The 16181-nt window shown below is 44.8% G+C and overlaps 1 protein-coding gene across 1 annotated transcript in view; it reads left to right on the top strand.

Moving 5' to 3' along the window:
- THOC7 (THO complex subunit 7) overlaps window positions 1–16181 on the top strand; it is a 331341-nt gene that overhangs the window by 82647 nt on the left and 232513 nt on the right. The gene's annotated exons all lie outside the window — the stretch shown is intronic.

The raw sequence follows: 16181 nt of genomic DNA, 5'->3' as shown, positions 1-16181 counted from the left end.
GCATCTCAACAAAGAAGACAGGCTACACGTGTCGGGGGATGAGGTTTACCATGAAGGGTGAACCTGATTGTGTCAATCAGGATTTTTCAACCTCAGCACTATTGACGTTTGGGACCAGTTTATTGTTGGTGGCGGAGGACTGTCCCGTGCCTTGTAGGATGTGCCTTGTAGGACATCACTCACCTCTCTATGCACTAGATGTCAGTAGCTCTCCTCCCCCTGGGTTGTGACCGCCAAAAATCTCTCCATGCATCATGCCCATTAGGATGGCTACTATCAAAAAAAAAAAACAAAACAAACATAACTGGGGTGGGTGAGGAAGCGAAGAAATTGGAGTCTCTGTGTGCTGTGGGTGAGAATGTAAAATGGTGTGTCCTCTGTGGAAAAGAGCACAGCAGTTTCTCAAAAAATGCACACATGGGGCGCCTGGGTGGCTCAGTCGGTGAAGCGTCTGCCTTCGGCTCAGGTCATGATCCCGGGACCCTCGGATCGAGTCCCGCATCGAGCTCTGCCTACCACTTCCCCCTGCTTGTGCACTCACTCACTCTCTCTTTGACAAATAAAATCCTTTTTAAAAAATGTTACACAGAGAACTACCATATAATCCAGCAATTCTACTTTTGGGTTTATACCCAAAAGAATTGAAAGTAGGGCCTCAGCAGGGCCTCAGAAAGATATGAGCACATCCATGTTAAGAGCAGCATTAGTCCCAATAGCTAAAAGGTGGAAGCAACCCAAATGTCCATCAGTGGATGAGTGGATAAACGAGATGTGGTGTATACGTACAGTGGAATATCATTCAGTTTTAAAAAGAAGAAAAGCCTGTTACATGCTACAACATAGATGAATCTAGAGGACATCATGGGAAATGAAATAAACCAGTCAACCAAAAGACAAACATTGTATAATTCCACTTCTGTGAGATACCTAGCGTAGTCAAACTCATAGAGATGGAAAATAGAACAGAGGCTGGGGAGGGGGAAGAAGAGAATAGGAAGTTATTTAATGGTTATAGAGTTCCAGTTTTTCAAGATGAAAAATCTGGAAATTGCACAACAATGTAAATGTACTTGATACTACTGAACTCAGCACCTAAAAATGGTAAATTGTATGTTATCTTTATTTTAACACAATTAAAAAAAAAAAAGAAAATGTCTCCACACATTGCTGAATGTCCCTTGGGGACAAAAATCACTCCTGGTTGAGAACCACCAAAGCAAATGATTTGCTTTCTTAGCCTCTTTGTTCCTTAAGGATTCTAGAAACTGACTCCTACCCAGGCCACACAGTTAATTTTCAGTTATTAGCAGGAATTAAAACCAGCAACCCCAAAATATTTGTATTAGCTTTTAAGCAAATAATAGGTGGGTTGTCTAGAGAGTTATGTCCATGTTATGGTTAGGATGGCATTCATATTGTTAAGGAGCTGGGCCACCAAGGTGGCTCAGTTGGTTAAGTGTCTGCCTTCAGCTCAGGTCATGATCCTGGGGTCCTGGGATCGAGGCTAACGTCGGGCTCCCTGCTCAGCAGGGAGTCAGCTTCTCCCTCTTCCCTTCCCCCCTACCGTGTGTGCTCTCTCTCTCAAATAAATAAATAAAATCTTTAAAATACCATCAAGGAGCCAGGACCAAAGCAGTATGTAAATCAGATTTTCCCGTGTCTGATCCACAACATTTCGGAGTTGCTGGATACTCCAATAACATTTATTCATTCAGCAAATATTTATTGAGAACCTGCTCTGTGCTGGGCACTATTCTAGGTGCTTGGAACACAGCAATGCAGAAAACAGAACTTCCTACCCTAAAGGAGCTTACAAACTCCACTTTCCACCAGACATAAAATCTGAAATAGCAAATGTTCTCACCCACCCTAACCATGAGGACTTGAGAGTTGCAGATGAGTCTTATTTCATTCAAAGGCCTTCTGAAAGCCTTTGGATGAAGGCTTGAGGTGTGTTGGAAAATGACAATTACCAGGCCTGTTCTGCTTACCAACCTTCCTGGGGAGCATGGCCTTCAGGCAGCCATGGTTTTACTCTATGACCGCCCTCTTCCTCCTCTTCAGCCAAAATGATTGGCGTCAATATGGCACCTAGCCAGCAATCTATAAGTGACGTAAGTGACACGGCATGGTAAACTGGACCAATCAGATTCCCTCTCTCGAGAATATAAACTAAGGGATTCTGAGAGCCTGAGGCAGTTGGCAGTGTAGGCAGAAGCCGGGAGGATGTGTAGGGAGAGCAGCCTGGAGGTGGAGCTGAGCCTGCGAGCATCAGGGAAAGATGAAGGAAGAGGGAGCAGAAGCTCAGGCTGAGAGCAGGACCAAGGACACAGATGCATGTGAGCCCAGAGAGATCTGAGGTGACCCACAGGAGCTGGTCCCCGGGACGTCTCGCCCCAAACAGATTCCAGTTATAATTAAGGCATATGAAGGTTGAATCCTGAATGGCAGCTTCCATATGTTTTCTTTTGCCCTGCTTCTCTTTAGCAATTTTTCTCAAGATTTTGTTTATTTACTTGAGAAAGAGCATAAGCAGAGGAGGGGCAGAGGGAGAAGCAGACTCCCCGCTGAGCAGGGAGCCCGACACGGGGCTCAATCCCAGGACCTTGAGATCATGACCTGAGCTGAAGGCGGATGCTTAACCAACTGAGCCACCCAGGTGCCCCTGAGCATTTAGCACTTTAATCCCCTCTTAGCCACTTGTTTGTTGTATCATCTCGGGAAATGTGCATGTCTTCTCTGAGCCTGAGTTTTTATCTAACTAGTGGGAGAATAATGGCATCATGTGGGCTTACTGAACGAATGCGTGGAAATCTCTTAGCGCTATGTCTGTCAATGTAAGAGCTCAAAACATAGTATCTGTTGCTGCGATTACTATCGTCATCATCTCAAAGAGAAAGAGTAGCAGAAAGATACCATAGGTATCTGGTCTAACAGTGCTCATTTATTGTCGTTTAATGTAAGCATGAAACTGGAGTTAGAGACATCCCAGGAAGGCCTGAATCTTTCCTATATGTAAGAAATGCCTGCAGATTTATTAAACAAAACAAATCTCCTGGTCCTAACCACAGACGTTCTGGTTCAGCGGATCCGGGGCCAAACTCCAGAATCTGCTTTTTTAACAAGGCTTTCCATGTCATTCCAATCCGGCAGGTTTGAGGACCACACTTCATGAGACTCTGCCTTAGCAATTGTTTGTTTGTTTGTTTTCTTCCAGAACAGATAAACAACATGTCTGCCAGTCCCACCCACTTCAGGAGACTCTGATAACAAGTCCATTGGTCAGGTTGGAAAGATCTGAGGCTGGGGTGTACAATACAATTTGGAGGATCTGAGGTATATTCACTTTTCCCAGGAGTGACTGTCTTCACAAATAGAAGTGTAGTTTAACTGATTTTAATTGTTCTGAGATCTATCATGAATACATTGAAGAGAGTGAGCTTATTGAGAAATTCAGTCTAACAATGGCTTTCACACATCAAAATTACCTGGGTAGATTATTTGAAATCCAGAGTCTCTGGCCCCATCCCTAGAAAGTCTCACTCAGCAGGTCTCCAGCAGGACTAGGAAGACTGCATTTTTCATAAGCATTCAGGGATCTGAGACCAGCCTTGGGAGACCACGCCTCTCTCACGTGGGAAATCCATCCCCCAAGAGCCCTTTGTGCTGCATGCAGTCCAGCCTGTGTTCCAGAGCTTCGCTTCGGAAGGATCTTCTTCTCCAATGTTCATCTACCAGAGGTGTAGACACTGGTTTGCTTTCGGCCCACAGTGAGAAAGAGCAGCCCCTATGGAAAACCCACGCCAGTGTAACTTCTAAATACAGGAAAGCTTCTCAGAAGATGCAATAGATAAATAATCAAAACACGGGGGGGGGCGGGGAGGGTTAAGCTGTTAAAGGACACAATCCTACCCAGCAGGAGAGGAGATGGTTTAAGAGCCTTCTCAGCAAAATACTAGCAGGTACTTGTTCCCCGGCTAGGTTGGTGATTCTAGAGACAAATCAGATCATCAAGGTGGATGCGCAGCTTTGTGCCATGGAACACACAACAAGTTAGCAAACAGACGAGACCACAAGTACCAGAAAGTAAACCCAACAACTTAGAGGGATTGGGGCAGCTGTCTTAGGCCAGGTTCTTTGGGTTTTAAGTATTGTCAAAAGTTACTTCAAAGTAACTAGAGCGAAAGGGAAACAGAGGGAAAGAGAATTGATTTGGAGGTTACTATGTGTCTTCCAAGGACCGAAGGGCAGCCCCTTCATGAGAGCCTGGAACCAGGACAGAGCCTGGAACCAGGATGAGGAAAACTACCAAGAGCTGAGAAGGATTCTATCCCAATTTTTGAATCTGTTTCCCACCAAATGTCTGCTTAGTCTTCTGCCTTTGCTTTTGCTTTGGGCAGCTCATGGACAGACGTGGCTCCTCACAGCTCCTGAGGTGCCGTTCTCCGCATTTCACCCCTTATTCTCAGGAAGAAACTCTGATTGGCTCAACTTGGATCAGGTGCTCCTTCCTGGTCAAATCACCTATTGGAGGAAAAGGGGTGACTCCCCGAGCTAGCATGCTGCCAGAATGCTAGTTTCTGCAGGTGAGGAAACAGAGAAAGCCATGCGCTGAGCAGACACCCCAAAATGTATCTCCTATAAGAATTATCCTAGTGCTCAGATCTTTTCTGTCCCACTTTCCCTTTTCCCTCCCCTGCTCTTTATTCTGTAAATCAAATTAGCCACTCTTGGTGCTTAGTTTTTACCTCTTCTTCGCTCACTACTCAGACTCCCTCCAGACGACACTGTTTCTGACACTGGATGAATTTTTTTTTCTCCCAAGGTGCAGGGACCAAGTGTTTTACTCTGACTTCGTAGCTTGTGTGAATTCCATCCAGCTGGCCTCATGCCTGGTAAGAGGAGGGCTCTGGGAAAGTCATTGTATCTGTTCTCATGGTGAAGGCCCATAACCTAGGAAACTTTTGTGGTAGACAAGATCTCAGGTCTGGCCCCTGCTCTCTGTCTTCAGCTCGTTTTGTCTCATGGAGAAGTCTAGACATGACCATGAATATACAAGCCACAGCTGCTGGATAGCCCTGCATGATGGGCCTATGACACAGATAAATGGCATGAAAGTCCAACCACATACATCTTCCTGTTAACCGTCGTAGTCTCTCCAGACTTGCTGCTGTATCCGCTTTAAACACTCACACTTCTGTCTCTTCTGTTCCATCTGTTCTTCATGTGACTACTTCTCATTCTTCAGTTCTCCGTGGACACAGGTTTCCTTCATGATGAAAAAGTTGCGCCCAGAAAGTTGGAAATAGGTACCTCTGCCTTGGGCTCCCAGGGGTCCCTGCATGTCCCCTATCACTGTCTTGTAAGTGAGTTTACTCTCCCCTTTGCAACCTCTACTCTGTGAGGGGCAGGGTCCTGGCTGTCTTTTCAACACTGTTTTCCTGGGGCCTAAAATACAAGAGAGGCTCAAAAAATATTTTGGACGGAAGTCAAAAGGAAGATTCCTAAAAATCTTGGTTCAGTAAATAAAAAGTGCCAAGAGAGGTCGTGGGCTTAGTCTTTTACCCCTCTGAGTGTCTGGGTTCCCACCAAAGCTCCAGCTTTCCTTCCAAGGTGAAGGCTTTTTTCCTCTGGATGATGAGTTGCTGCAAGGCAAAATTTCACTCCCAGCCCCCGATGATCAGGTTGGCATTACTCAATTTCCCCCAAATTGGTATATTTTTTTTTAACTCAGCTAAGCATAGTGTTTTCCAATTTCAAGAAGTAATAGTGCCCTTGGACTCCATAATGAAGCAACCAACATTTCAAGTACTATCAACTACAAATGCAAAAACTGAAGTCAAGGGCTCCTGCCCCTGAATTATAATCAGATGATTTATGTATGCTATAATGAAAGAACCATCACTAGGAAGTGAAGGTTTAAGAATAATCAAATCCATATTGATCTGGAAAAATGCTACCCAGGAATAAACTTGTATCAGCAAATGGAATAAATTACCATATTTCAACATACTTCTTTCATGGATCTAGTGCTAATTACACCACTGTTGTTTATTGGAAAATGTGCCTGAGCAAGCCAGGACAGAATCAGGGCACACTTAGTAAATAATAGAAATCTACAGCTGAATTAGAAATAAATGAGATGGTACAACACTTAATAAAAGCCCCAATGGCAGAAGAAACACAAAGAAAGAAGTTGATGCTTTCTATCCAGTAAAGTGAGCCTACATTATAACTATAATATAGTTAATTTCCTATATTCCTTTCGTTTCAAAATTATTCCCAGATAAAGAACTCAGGAAATAAATTGGCCCACTTATTTGTAAAATCTATCCTCTAACTCTCATCTACCAACTGTGTCAAAGTTGTTTCTCAATTCTGCACAATAATGATTCAGGAGGACTTTTGTGTAAAGAACGGGCATGTCTGAGACATTTAATGCCTACTGAATGTCCATGTGTTCCCTTCCACTCCCAACCCCCTTACAGCTGGGTGGGGTCACGCAACGTGTGCTGGCCAAAACACTGAGGACAAGTGAAGTGTCACTTCCAGACTAAGGCAGTGAACCACCCCTATGTATTTATTTGCCTATCATTTCTCCTTCCAAACCGCGGTGATCTGGATGCCTCAGGGTGAGATGCTGAGTCACTGGACAGACTCAGACTTCCCTGAGTCATGATATGGAAGAAGCCATCCATAGCAAGCTTTGTGTAAACAAGATATACATCTCCATTGTATTCAATGGTAGAGATTTCAGGGTTGATTTGTTGCTACAGCATGACCCAACCTATTGTGACTAATATGCGGGGGCAAATCTAAAATGACCTCTCAAGGTTCTTTCTAGTCTGGATGATCTGGTCATGTGAGTCACTTGATGGCCATGAGAAGTTCTGAAGGCCAAAAGGGGCTGTGCTTTGGATATAGTTTCTTTGTGTGTTGGCTTGGTTGGTTTGGTTGGTTGCTTTGGTCTGGTTAAATTATTCAGTTATGTAAGCCTCCAACCATGAAAATGGGCTTAGAGAACTACATTCTACAAGACTGTAAGCTCCAAGCAGGTGCATATCTATGCCATTGCATTTACACATGTTAAGCTCAATCAGTGCCTGCAGAGAGTAGGTTTTTGATAAATATTTGTTAAACAAAAGGAATAAAAGAATTAAATAATCGAAAGGACCCATGCAAGAGAATCCAGATGGCGTGGAGCGCTCCGTCAACCTGAGTGTTGCCCTAGAAAGACTGGGGAAGGCTTTCTCCTCCGTACAAAAGCAGAGGCCCCAGAGGGAAACTGCTAAGCTTAATTCACTAGATAGCATATTCATTCCTCAGATATTTATTGAGCACCTACTGTGTGCCTTATTCTAGGCTGCCCTGTGTTAAACATCCCCAGCCAGGGGCTCAGAGCTATGAGCGTCTTCAAAGGGGTCACTACATCTCCAGAAAAATGCTCCCCAGCAGTCCTAACTGCAGTCTGCACTGAACTGGCCCAAGGACTCAAGAAAGAAGTTTGCTTCTTCCATCCGATCCCCAGAGTATTGCCTGAGCCCACACAGAGTAGCATCTAAGCGGTGCACGCTGCTGATCACCCCTCCGTACTCCCCTAACCGCCCCACCGGAGGGGCCCCAAGCAGCTGTAAGTAGTAGCTGACCGCTCTCGGAGAACTGGGATGCAGGGAACTTCTCCATTGTCCAGTCCTTTGTGCTACCTTCATCGGGGCAAGAGTGTGCCCCCCCAGCTGAAGCCTGTGAACCCAGATTTCAGCCGAGAATGTGAGTCCGCTGGACCAACAGGGAAGGGGGAAGGACAGGGAGGACCCAGGCACCTCTGGGCTCCAGCACTAATGGTTCCACGAGTTTGAAATCTGGACAGGATGTATGTCCCTGCATCCTCTGAATGGGTCTTTGTCAAGAATGATGAGAGTATCAAGGGAAAAGCTTCTTGCTCGATTGAGCCAAGTATACTCTTGCTCTAATGAGCAAAATTCTAAGTAGTTGACACTGTTAGTTTTTGTACGAGCCACGCTCAGTGGAATGAAATCAAGGGAATTATCGTATCTTGTGCATGTTTACCAGTTCTATTTTTGTATTTCAATGGGATACATGATTTTTCTCTTGTCACTCCCTTCTCTGAGACTACGCCATGAGAAAGAAACCTGTGTTGTAAGGACACCTTCTCTTCCTTGCATCGGTCACCTGCCATCACAAAGGACAGAAGTTCAGTGGTTAAGTCGTCAGACGTAACACCTGCATGATCCAGGTTCTGCATTCAGTAGCACGGGATCCTGGGGCTGTGACTGGACCCGGGGCCTGCCCCCACTGTGCACTGGAAGAACGTTAATAATACGCCCACATGTATGTGCATGTGTAGTGATCTGTTTTTTCAGGAATTGTATACATCTGCCAAGGCTAAAAGATTTGTTGCACTGGAATTAACCCACCAAAGATATTTATTTAAGGACTTGTTATACAAAAGTTTTATAAAAATACCACTTTTCAGCATAACATATAGAAAAGTTGAATCACTACATTGTATACCTGAAATGAACGTAACATTGTGTATCAACTATACTCAAAGAGAAATTGTTTCAAATACCACTTTTTTTGCTAAAATAAGCTTTTTGCTAAAAGAACATGCAGGTACTATCAACCTGTTACAAATCTTAGGTATTGCAAGTGAATTTCTCTTTTTCTTTTCTTTTTTTTAGATTTATTTTAGAGAGAGAGAGAAAGAGAGAAAGCATGCAGGCACTTGAATGCATGTGAGTGGGGAAGGTGCAGAGGAAGAGGGAGAGAGAGAACCTCAAGCAGACTCCATGCCCAGCGCAGAGCCTCAGGCTGGATCTCACAACCCTGAGATCATGACCTGAGCTGAATTCAAGAGTTGAACGCTCAGCCAACAGAGCCACCCAGGTGCCTGAAAGTGAGTTTAAAAGAAGTAAGGGTGCTGTGATATGAAAGAGCGCATTCACCGTTCAGCCTCAAAGAGCATCCCAAGAGTTTTTGTTATTAAATTTTTATATTTTTAGGACCCACTTAGCAGAGGCCCTGACCCATACTAAATGCTCAACAAAACATTCTTTCCCAAAATCACATTAAGAACGTCCTATGTACAGCCACTGTACTTGGTACCAGACATACTTAAAATCATATCGCTTCTGACCTTGAGGAGTTCAAGGTCAGAGGTTTCACAAGAGGAATAGACATGAAGGTTTCTCAAAGGAACTATCTGAGTTTGATTTGGAAGGATGTGCAGGAGTTGAGCAGGTGAAGATGTTGTGGGAAGGCAGGGGAAACCACAGTCAGAGCTCGGCAACCTAGAGCCGTATGTCAGACTCGGGGAATACTGTGCCGTCAGTGTGACTAGGAGCCTTGGCGCCAGGAGACAATGCTGGGGAGACAGATGCGGTGGGTGGTGAAAGGTTGCGGGTGCCGGACAAATGAGTGAGGTTCTAAAGTAAGAACATGAAGCGATTCCATTTGTTTTGCAGAAGGCAGGATAACTCCGGAGTGGAAGGAAAATGGAGAGCCGGAGCAGAGAGATTGTTGCATCAATCCAAGCAAGGAAGTGGAGGTCCTGGACTGCCCAGTGTGACCCGAACAGTGGGCATCCGAAGGGAGGAATTGGGAAGAAAAGCTGGGAAGTTTGGTAAGAAGAGGCAGTGTGGTGAAGCCATTGAAGATGGGCAGTGGGAACCAGCTAGGAGATAGAGTGCTTTCCTGGTATTGGGATGTTTCTTTCAGTAACTGTGGCTTTCTGGGGACCTAGGATCCCCTGAAAGGGAACTACACACAGATTCAGACTGCTCACTTTCTGTATCTTGGCTCTGTCCTTTGCCGACTGTATGCCCTTGGGCACATTTGTTGCTTTCCCTATGCCCCAGATAGAAAAAAGGACACAAGACATGAGAGGCAAAGATATTCTCATTTACTAAGAGGAGAATGGGTACAAATGAAGCCCAGGTAGGCTGAGCCAAGGAAAGAAATGCAATGGTTGGCTCCAGTTACTTCTTCCTGTCCTCACTCCTATGAAGCTTCTTTGTTTTCAGGTGAAAATCATCACCCAGCTTCCCAGCCTGGGGGCTGGCTCTGCTGGGGGAGGTACAGGAGGTGTAGAGGGAGAAGAGGAGGTCCCTTCAGACAGCCAATTGAACTGCAGATGGGACAGGCCCCTGTTTATCTTCCCAGTGGAACACCACGTGGTTTCCACTCAGTCTCTTCCAAACAGGATGATCAAGGAAAGAATGAGGAGCAAGTAATCAAGCCTTCAGATCTGATGCACACGGCATCCCATCTGTGAGCCTCAGGGAAATGCAAAGTTGGCCAGTGCTGGTTGATGGGAATGCGAACTGGTACAGCCACTCTGGAAAACAGTATGAAGTTTCTTCAAAAATTAAAAATAGCACTACCCTGTGATCCAGCAATCACACTACTGGGTATTTACCCAAGAATACAAAAACACTAATTCAAAGGGATACATGCACCCTGATGTTTATAGCAGTGTCATCTACAGTAGCCAAATTATAGAAACCGCCCAAGTGTTCATCAACTGATAAATGTATAAAGAAGATGTGGTCTCTCTATACAATGGAATATTACTCAGTCATAACAAAGAACGAAATCTTGCCATTTGCAATGACACAGAGGGAGCTAGAGTATTATGCTAAGCAAAATAGGTCAAAGACAACATATGATTTCAGTCCTATGTGTGTGGAATTTAAGAAGCAAAACAAATGAGCAATGGGGGAAAAAGAGAGAGAGGAAAACCAAGAAATGACTCTTAACTATAGAGAGCACATTGATGATTAGCAGAGGGGAGGTGGGTGAGAGGATGGGTAACATAAGTGAAGGGGATTAAGGACGGCACTTGTGATGAGCACCGGGTGATGTATGGAAGTGCTGAATCACTATATTGTACATATGAAGCTAATATTACACTGCATGGTAACTAACTGGAATTTAAATAAAAACTTTAAAAACACACACCCAACATTGGCCAGGGCTAGAGGCCAGTCCATATTTATGCCATTTCCAGACAGCACCTTTTGCTTGACACTTGGCAAGTACATGAGAGAGTTTACTTTCCTTTCTTAAAAACTCTTTTGGTTTCCAACATTGTGATGTCTAATGTCTACAAATGTCTTTCAACAATTATACTTATAGCAAGGAGAGCATCGACAACATTGAACTCACATTTAGTTAGGGACCTATTAGAATGTCAGAGCTTTTGGAATTTGTCTTCCTGGGCCATGGGGCTAGACTATACTCCCGAGAGTGAGGCGAGGGTGGCTCTTCCCATGAAGGCAATGGAATTCCCCTTGCCAATCAATTTGGGCATAAGTCACTTTGGGGGAAGGGACAATTTCCTTTATAGTCAAGACGGAGGTGAGTTAGGCCAAGATTCTGAGGCAGGGAGAGATCCCAAGCACGGATGCATTCTCTGGCCATGTCAGGGGTGGGCAGGCAAGAATGGCCCACAAGGGCATGATTCTCAGGGAAGAGAACACGAATTGTCCCCCTGGAGTTATGTAGCAAGGTGGCCCTTCACCACTCAAAGAACTGACTCACTCGGAGAACCTGGGACAGGTTTGGGCTTGTGCATAAGTTGAGAGGGCATATTGCCACCTTTGGGATAAGGTGGCAGAGAAGAAGCCATATTTCCCCCACTGCTATAATCAGAGAGCTGGGCATTGTTGCCAGGAGCAGCAGTGGCCCCTGGGACACAAGCTCAGCACGTAGCGGGCGCTCACTTTGGGGCACAGGTGGCTGGTTTCCAGGGCAGCGAGTGTTTGAAGTAGTAATTGCATCCTTCAGCTTCCTGGGACAAGTATCACCTGTGAGCAACCAGGCATTTGGATGTGATTAATTACCATGCTTCTCAGACATGTGGGGTGAAGGAGGGAGACGGGCTCATTTGTGCAGCCATGGACACGGAGTCATTGTACTTTGGAACATCAGTGTGGGGTGATAACACTTGTTCTCCATGCTGGAGAGTTAACATCCCAGTTACTTGTGATTCCTTATAGCCCAAGGAGCAGGGAAAAGGTAACTAAATGACTGGATTTTAGGTTTGCTTATCTGTGAAAAAACAAAACAAAAACTGGGGGGTTTTAGGAAGATTTGGGTTCTAGTATGCTGGACATTGTAGTTGGTTGAATTTTAACCTCCCAAAAGGTAAATCCAAGTCTTAGCTCCAGGACCTGTGAATGTGACCATAATATAGGGTCTTTGCTCTGTAATTAAGTTAAGGATTTCCAGATGACGTCTCTCGAGATTTAGGGCGGGCCCTACAGCCAATAACTGGTGTTCATATAAGAGGAAGGAGAGAGAGGGGGGCGTTGGGGGAGGTTCGCATAGGAGACTCTGTGAGAGCTAGGCGGAGACTTCCACGGTGGCCCCAAGCCAAGGAACACTGAGGGCCACCAGAAGCTGGAAGAGGCCGGGAAGGATTCTCCTTGAGAGCCTTTGGAGGGAGCCTGGACCTGCCAACACCTTCCCTATGGACATCTGGTCTCCAGAACCGTGAGAGAAAAGAATTTCTGTTGTTTTAAGCCATGAGGTTTGTAGTAATTTGGTTTGGGTTTTGTTTTGTTTTGGGGTTTGGGGGAGTTTCTTTTTTTTTTTTTTTTAATTTTAATTCCAGTACAGTTAACACACAGTGTTATATTAGTTTCAGGTGCACAACATAGCGATTCAATAATTCTATATGTTACTCAGTGCTTATCAGTTTGAGGTGACTTGTGACAGCAACCCTAAAACTATGAATGCAGGCATATTCAGTGTTTGCCGGTATTAAGTAAAAACCGAGTCAACACGTCATGTCTCGTGCTCTACCATGAGTGCCTGAAAACCTGGTTGAGAGCGTGTGACTGATGAAGCGTTCTCAGGCAGTACTTCTTAAATTGAGCGTGCATCAGAATCACATGGAAGTCTCCTTAAAACAGATTGCTGGCCCTAGCCACCCCTCCCCGCCCCCACCAGAGTTTCTGATCCAGGGAATCTGGGGAGGGGCCTAAGAATATGAATTTCTGACAAGCTTCCAGGTGATGATGATGACGTTAGTTTGAACCACGCTTTGAGAACCACTGAGCTGCAGTTTGCCGCTCCCCCCCATCATGCTCCCCGACAAGGAAATGGGGCTTCCGATTTTAGAAATGAGTGGAAATTTGGGGAAAAGAATCCCACTTGGGACAAACGAATGATGGAAAGAATACGTGTTTTTTATTTGTTGTGATTTATAGGGGGTTCCAATTTATAAATCAAACAACTGGGAGCAGTATTCCCTCTTTTCCCAGTCGACCCCCTGCCATTTTCCTCTGAGTGTAGACAAATCATGGATTAATATGCTGCTCTGTAGGCAACCCTTCTGTGGTCCTTTTGAGATTGTGGATCCATGCAGCAATTGCAAACTTGGTTAGAACTGCAGGATCACTTCTTAACACCTGGACCCTTCTTGTACACAACTTCACACCCTCGTAGGCCAGCTGCTTAATGCACCTGCTGTTCTGCTGGTGAGCGCCGCCCGCCCACCCTCGCCCCCCACACCGGGCTTCATAGAGCTTCATGCTGATGTGGCCTGATAATGCCTCCCTTTGGGTCTTGGCCTGAGGCCACTTGCCTCTTGCTTTCTGCCCTGACTCTTCTCTGACTTTTCACCCCCTCAACCCACCCAAAGTGTATAATGAAAGAAATTCATGCCCATGAAGCCATTCTTGACATTAAGGAATGGAGCAGAAGTGTAAATATTTTCCCTTTTCGATTTCTAGATGGACAATTCTGGCTTCTGGGTCTTAAGACTTCTCAAAATGTCCTGTGGGATTTTTTATTGTTCCTAGAGTCGTCCAGCTAAATTATTCTTAGAATAGACTTTCACTCCTTCATTGTTGATTCCTCCATCCCTTGCTCCTCCCTGGGATCACTTCCCAAAGAAGACCTACCTGCACCCCAGCCTTTGTCTCAGACTTTGCTATTTAGGGAATCCACGTGTAGACCCAGGCTGTAGTCCCCTTCCTCCTTTCCCAGCTTCTGGAGATTGATGCAAGTCCAGAGATACAGGTGGGGGCTTGTAGGCTTCTCTTGGGTAAACCTGACCCTGAGAAATGGAGTTCCCCATAAGTGGATCATAGAAGGGGGCAATAGGAGCTGAAATACCCCCATTCTGCCACCCTCCCTGGAAAAGACCTTACACTTCAATGTTTCCATCAGAGGGAGGCCCTTCATTGGCTCAGACAGATACCAAAAGACACTTGAAGTTCAGCTGTGCTCACAAGTTCCTGTATTCCAAAGGGGGGCCCTATGGTCTGTTTTAACTTAATGTTGTGCAAACGCTTTTGACTTTTTAAGCCTTCCAAACTCTTAAAGCTGTGTAATCAACTAGTCCAGTGGTTCTCCAAAACTGCTCTGTGAACTGCTTCGAAATCAGCTGGTGAGTTGTGGGTTTGTTTTTGTTTTTTTTAATTGTTGTAGAATATACATAACATAAAATTTACTATTTTAAGGGTACCTGGGTGGCTCAGTCAGTTAAGTATCTGACTCTTGGTTGCAGCTCAGGCCATGATCTCAATGTCATGAGATCAAGCCTGGCAATCGGGCTCAGCAGGGGAGTCTCCTTGAGATTCTCTCTCCATCTCCTTCTCCTGCTTATGTGCACTCTCTTTCTCTATCAAATAAATAAAATCTTTTAAAAAAAATTTACCATTTTATCCATTTTTAAGTGCAAAATTCAGTGGCATTAAATATATTCACACTGTTGTACAACCATCCCCACTATCCCTTTCCAAAGCTCTTCCTTTACTCCTTTTTTTTTTTTTTAAAGATTTTATTTATTTATTTGAGACAGAGAGAATGAGAGACAGAGAGCATGAGAGGGGGGAGGGTCAGAGGGAGAAGCAGACTCCCTGCTGAGCAGGGAGCCCGATGCGGGACTCGATCCTGGGACTCCAGGATCATGACCTGAGCCGAAGGCAGTCGCTCAACCGACTGAGCCACCCAGGCGCCCCTCCTTTACTCCTTCTTTACTCCAACAGAAACTCTATAACTATTAGGCAGTAATTCTCCATTCCCCTTACCCTCAGCCCCTGGTAAGCTCCAGTCTGCTTTCTGTTGCCTTTCTATTCTAGGTGCTTCATGTAAGTGGAATCCTGCAATATTTGTACTTTTCTGCCTGGCTTATTTTACTTAGCATCATGTCTTCCAAGGTCATTCATGGCATGGCGTGTATCAGAACTGCATTCCTTTGTGGTGGAATAACATTTCCTTGTATGTATGTACCATATTTTGTTTATCCAATGATCTGTTGATGACCATTTGGGTTGTTTCTACCTTTTGGCTACTGTGAATAACACTGCTGTGAACATAAGTGTACAAATGTCTGCCTGCTTTCAATTCCTTTGGGTAGATACCTAAAAGTAGAATTGCTGGATCATACGATAATTCTATGTTTAACTATCGAGGAGCCACCACATGGTTTCCCACATCAGCTGTGCTGTTCTCCCTACTGGCAGACACTCCCTAGGGTTCCGGTGCTTGGGGGGGTGCGGGGGGGGGTGGTTGAGGAGGAGGGAGAGTCTCAAGCAGGCTCCATGCTGATCGCAAACCCCAGTGGGGGACTCCATCTCATGACCCTGAGATCATGACCTGAGCCAAAATCAAGGATCAGATGCTTAACCGACTGCACCACCCAGGAGCCCTAAGACTTCAATATTTCTTCATCCTTGCCATCATTTGTTTTCCTTTATATATATATATAAATATAAATTATAAATAAATAAATATATATATAATGAGCCATCTTAAAGGCTTTGCACACCTAATGGGAGTGAAATGGTTTTCTTTTTTTTAAAATTTTTTATTGTTATGTTAATCACCATACATTACATCATTAGTTTTTGATGTAGTGTTCCATGATTCATTGTTTGTGTATAACACCCAGCTCCATGCAGAACGTGCCCTTTAATACCCATCACCAGGCTAACCCATCCTCCCACCCCCCTCCCCTCTAGAACCCTCAGTTTGTTTTTGAGAGTCCATCGTCTCTCATGGTTCGTCTCCCCCTCTGATTTCCCCCCTTCATTCTTCCCCTCCTGCTATCTTTTTTTTTTTTTAACATATATTGTATTATTTGTTTCAGAGGTACAGATCTGTGATTCAACAGTCTTGCACAATTCACAGCTCTCACCATAGCACAT

This window comes from Leptonychotes weddellii, chromosome 1 (assembly GCF_054177405.1).
Source record: "Leptonychotes weddellii isolate Sample4059 chromosome 1, ASM5417740v2, whole genome shotgun sequence".
Classification (NCBI taxonomy): Eukaryota; Metazoa; Chordata; class Mammalia; order Carnivora; family Phocidae; genus Leptonychotes; species Leptonychotes weddellii.
Note: the sequence above shows the minus strand (reverse complement) of the source record. Positions and strands in the feature narration are given on the sequence as shown.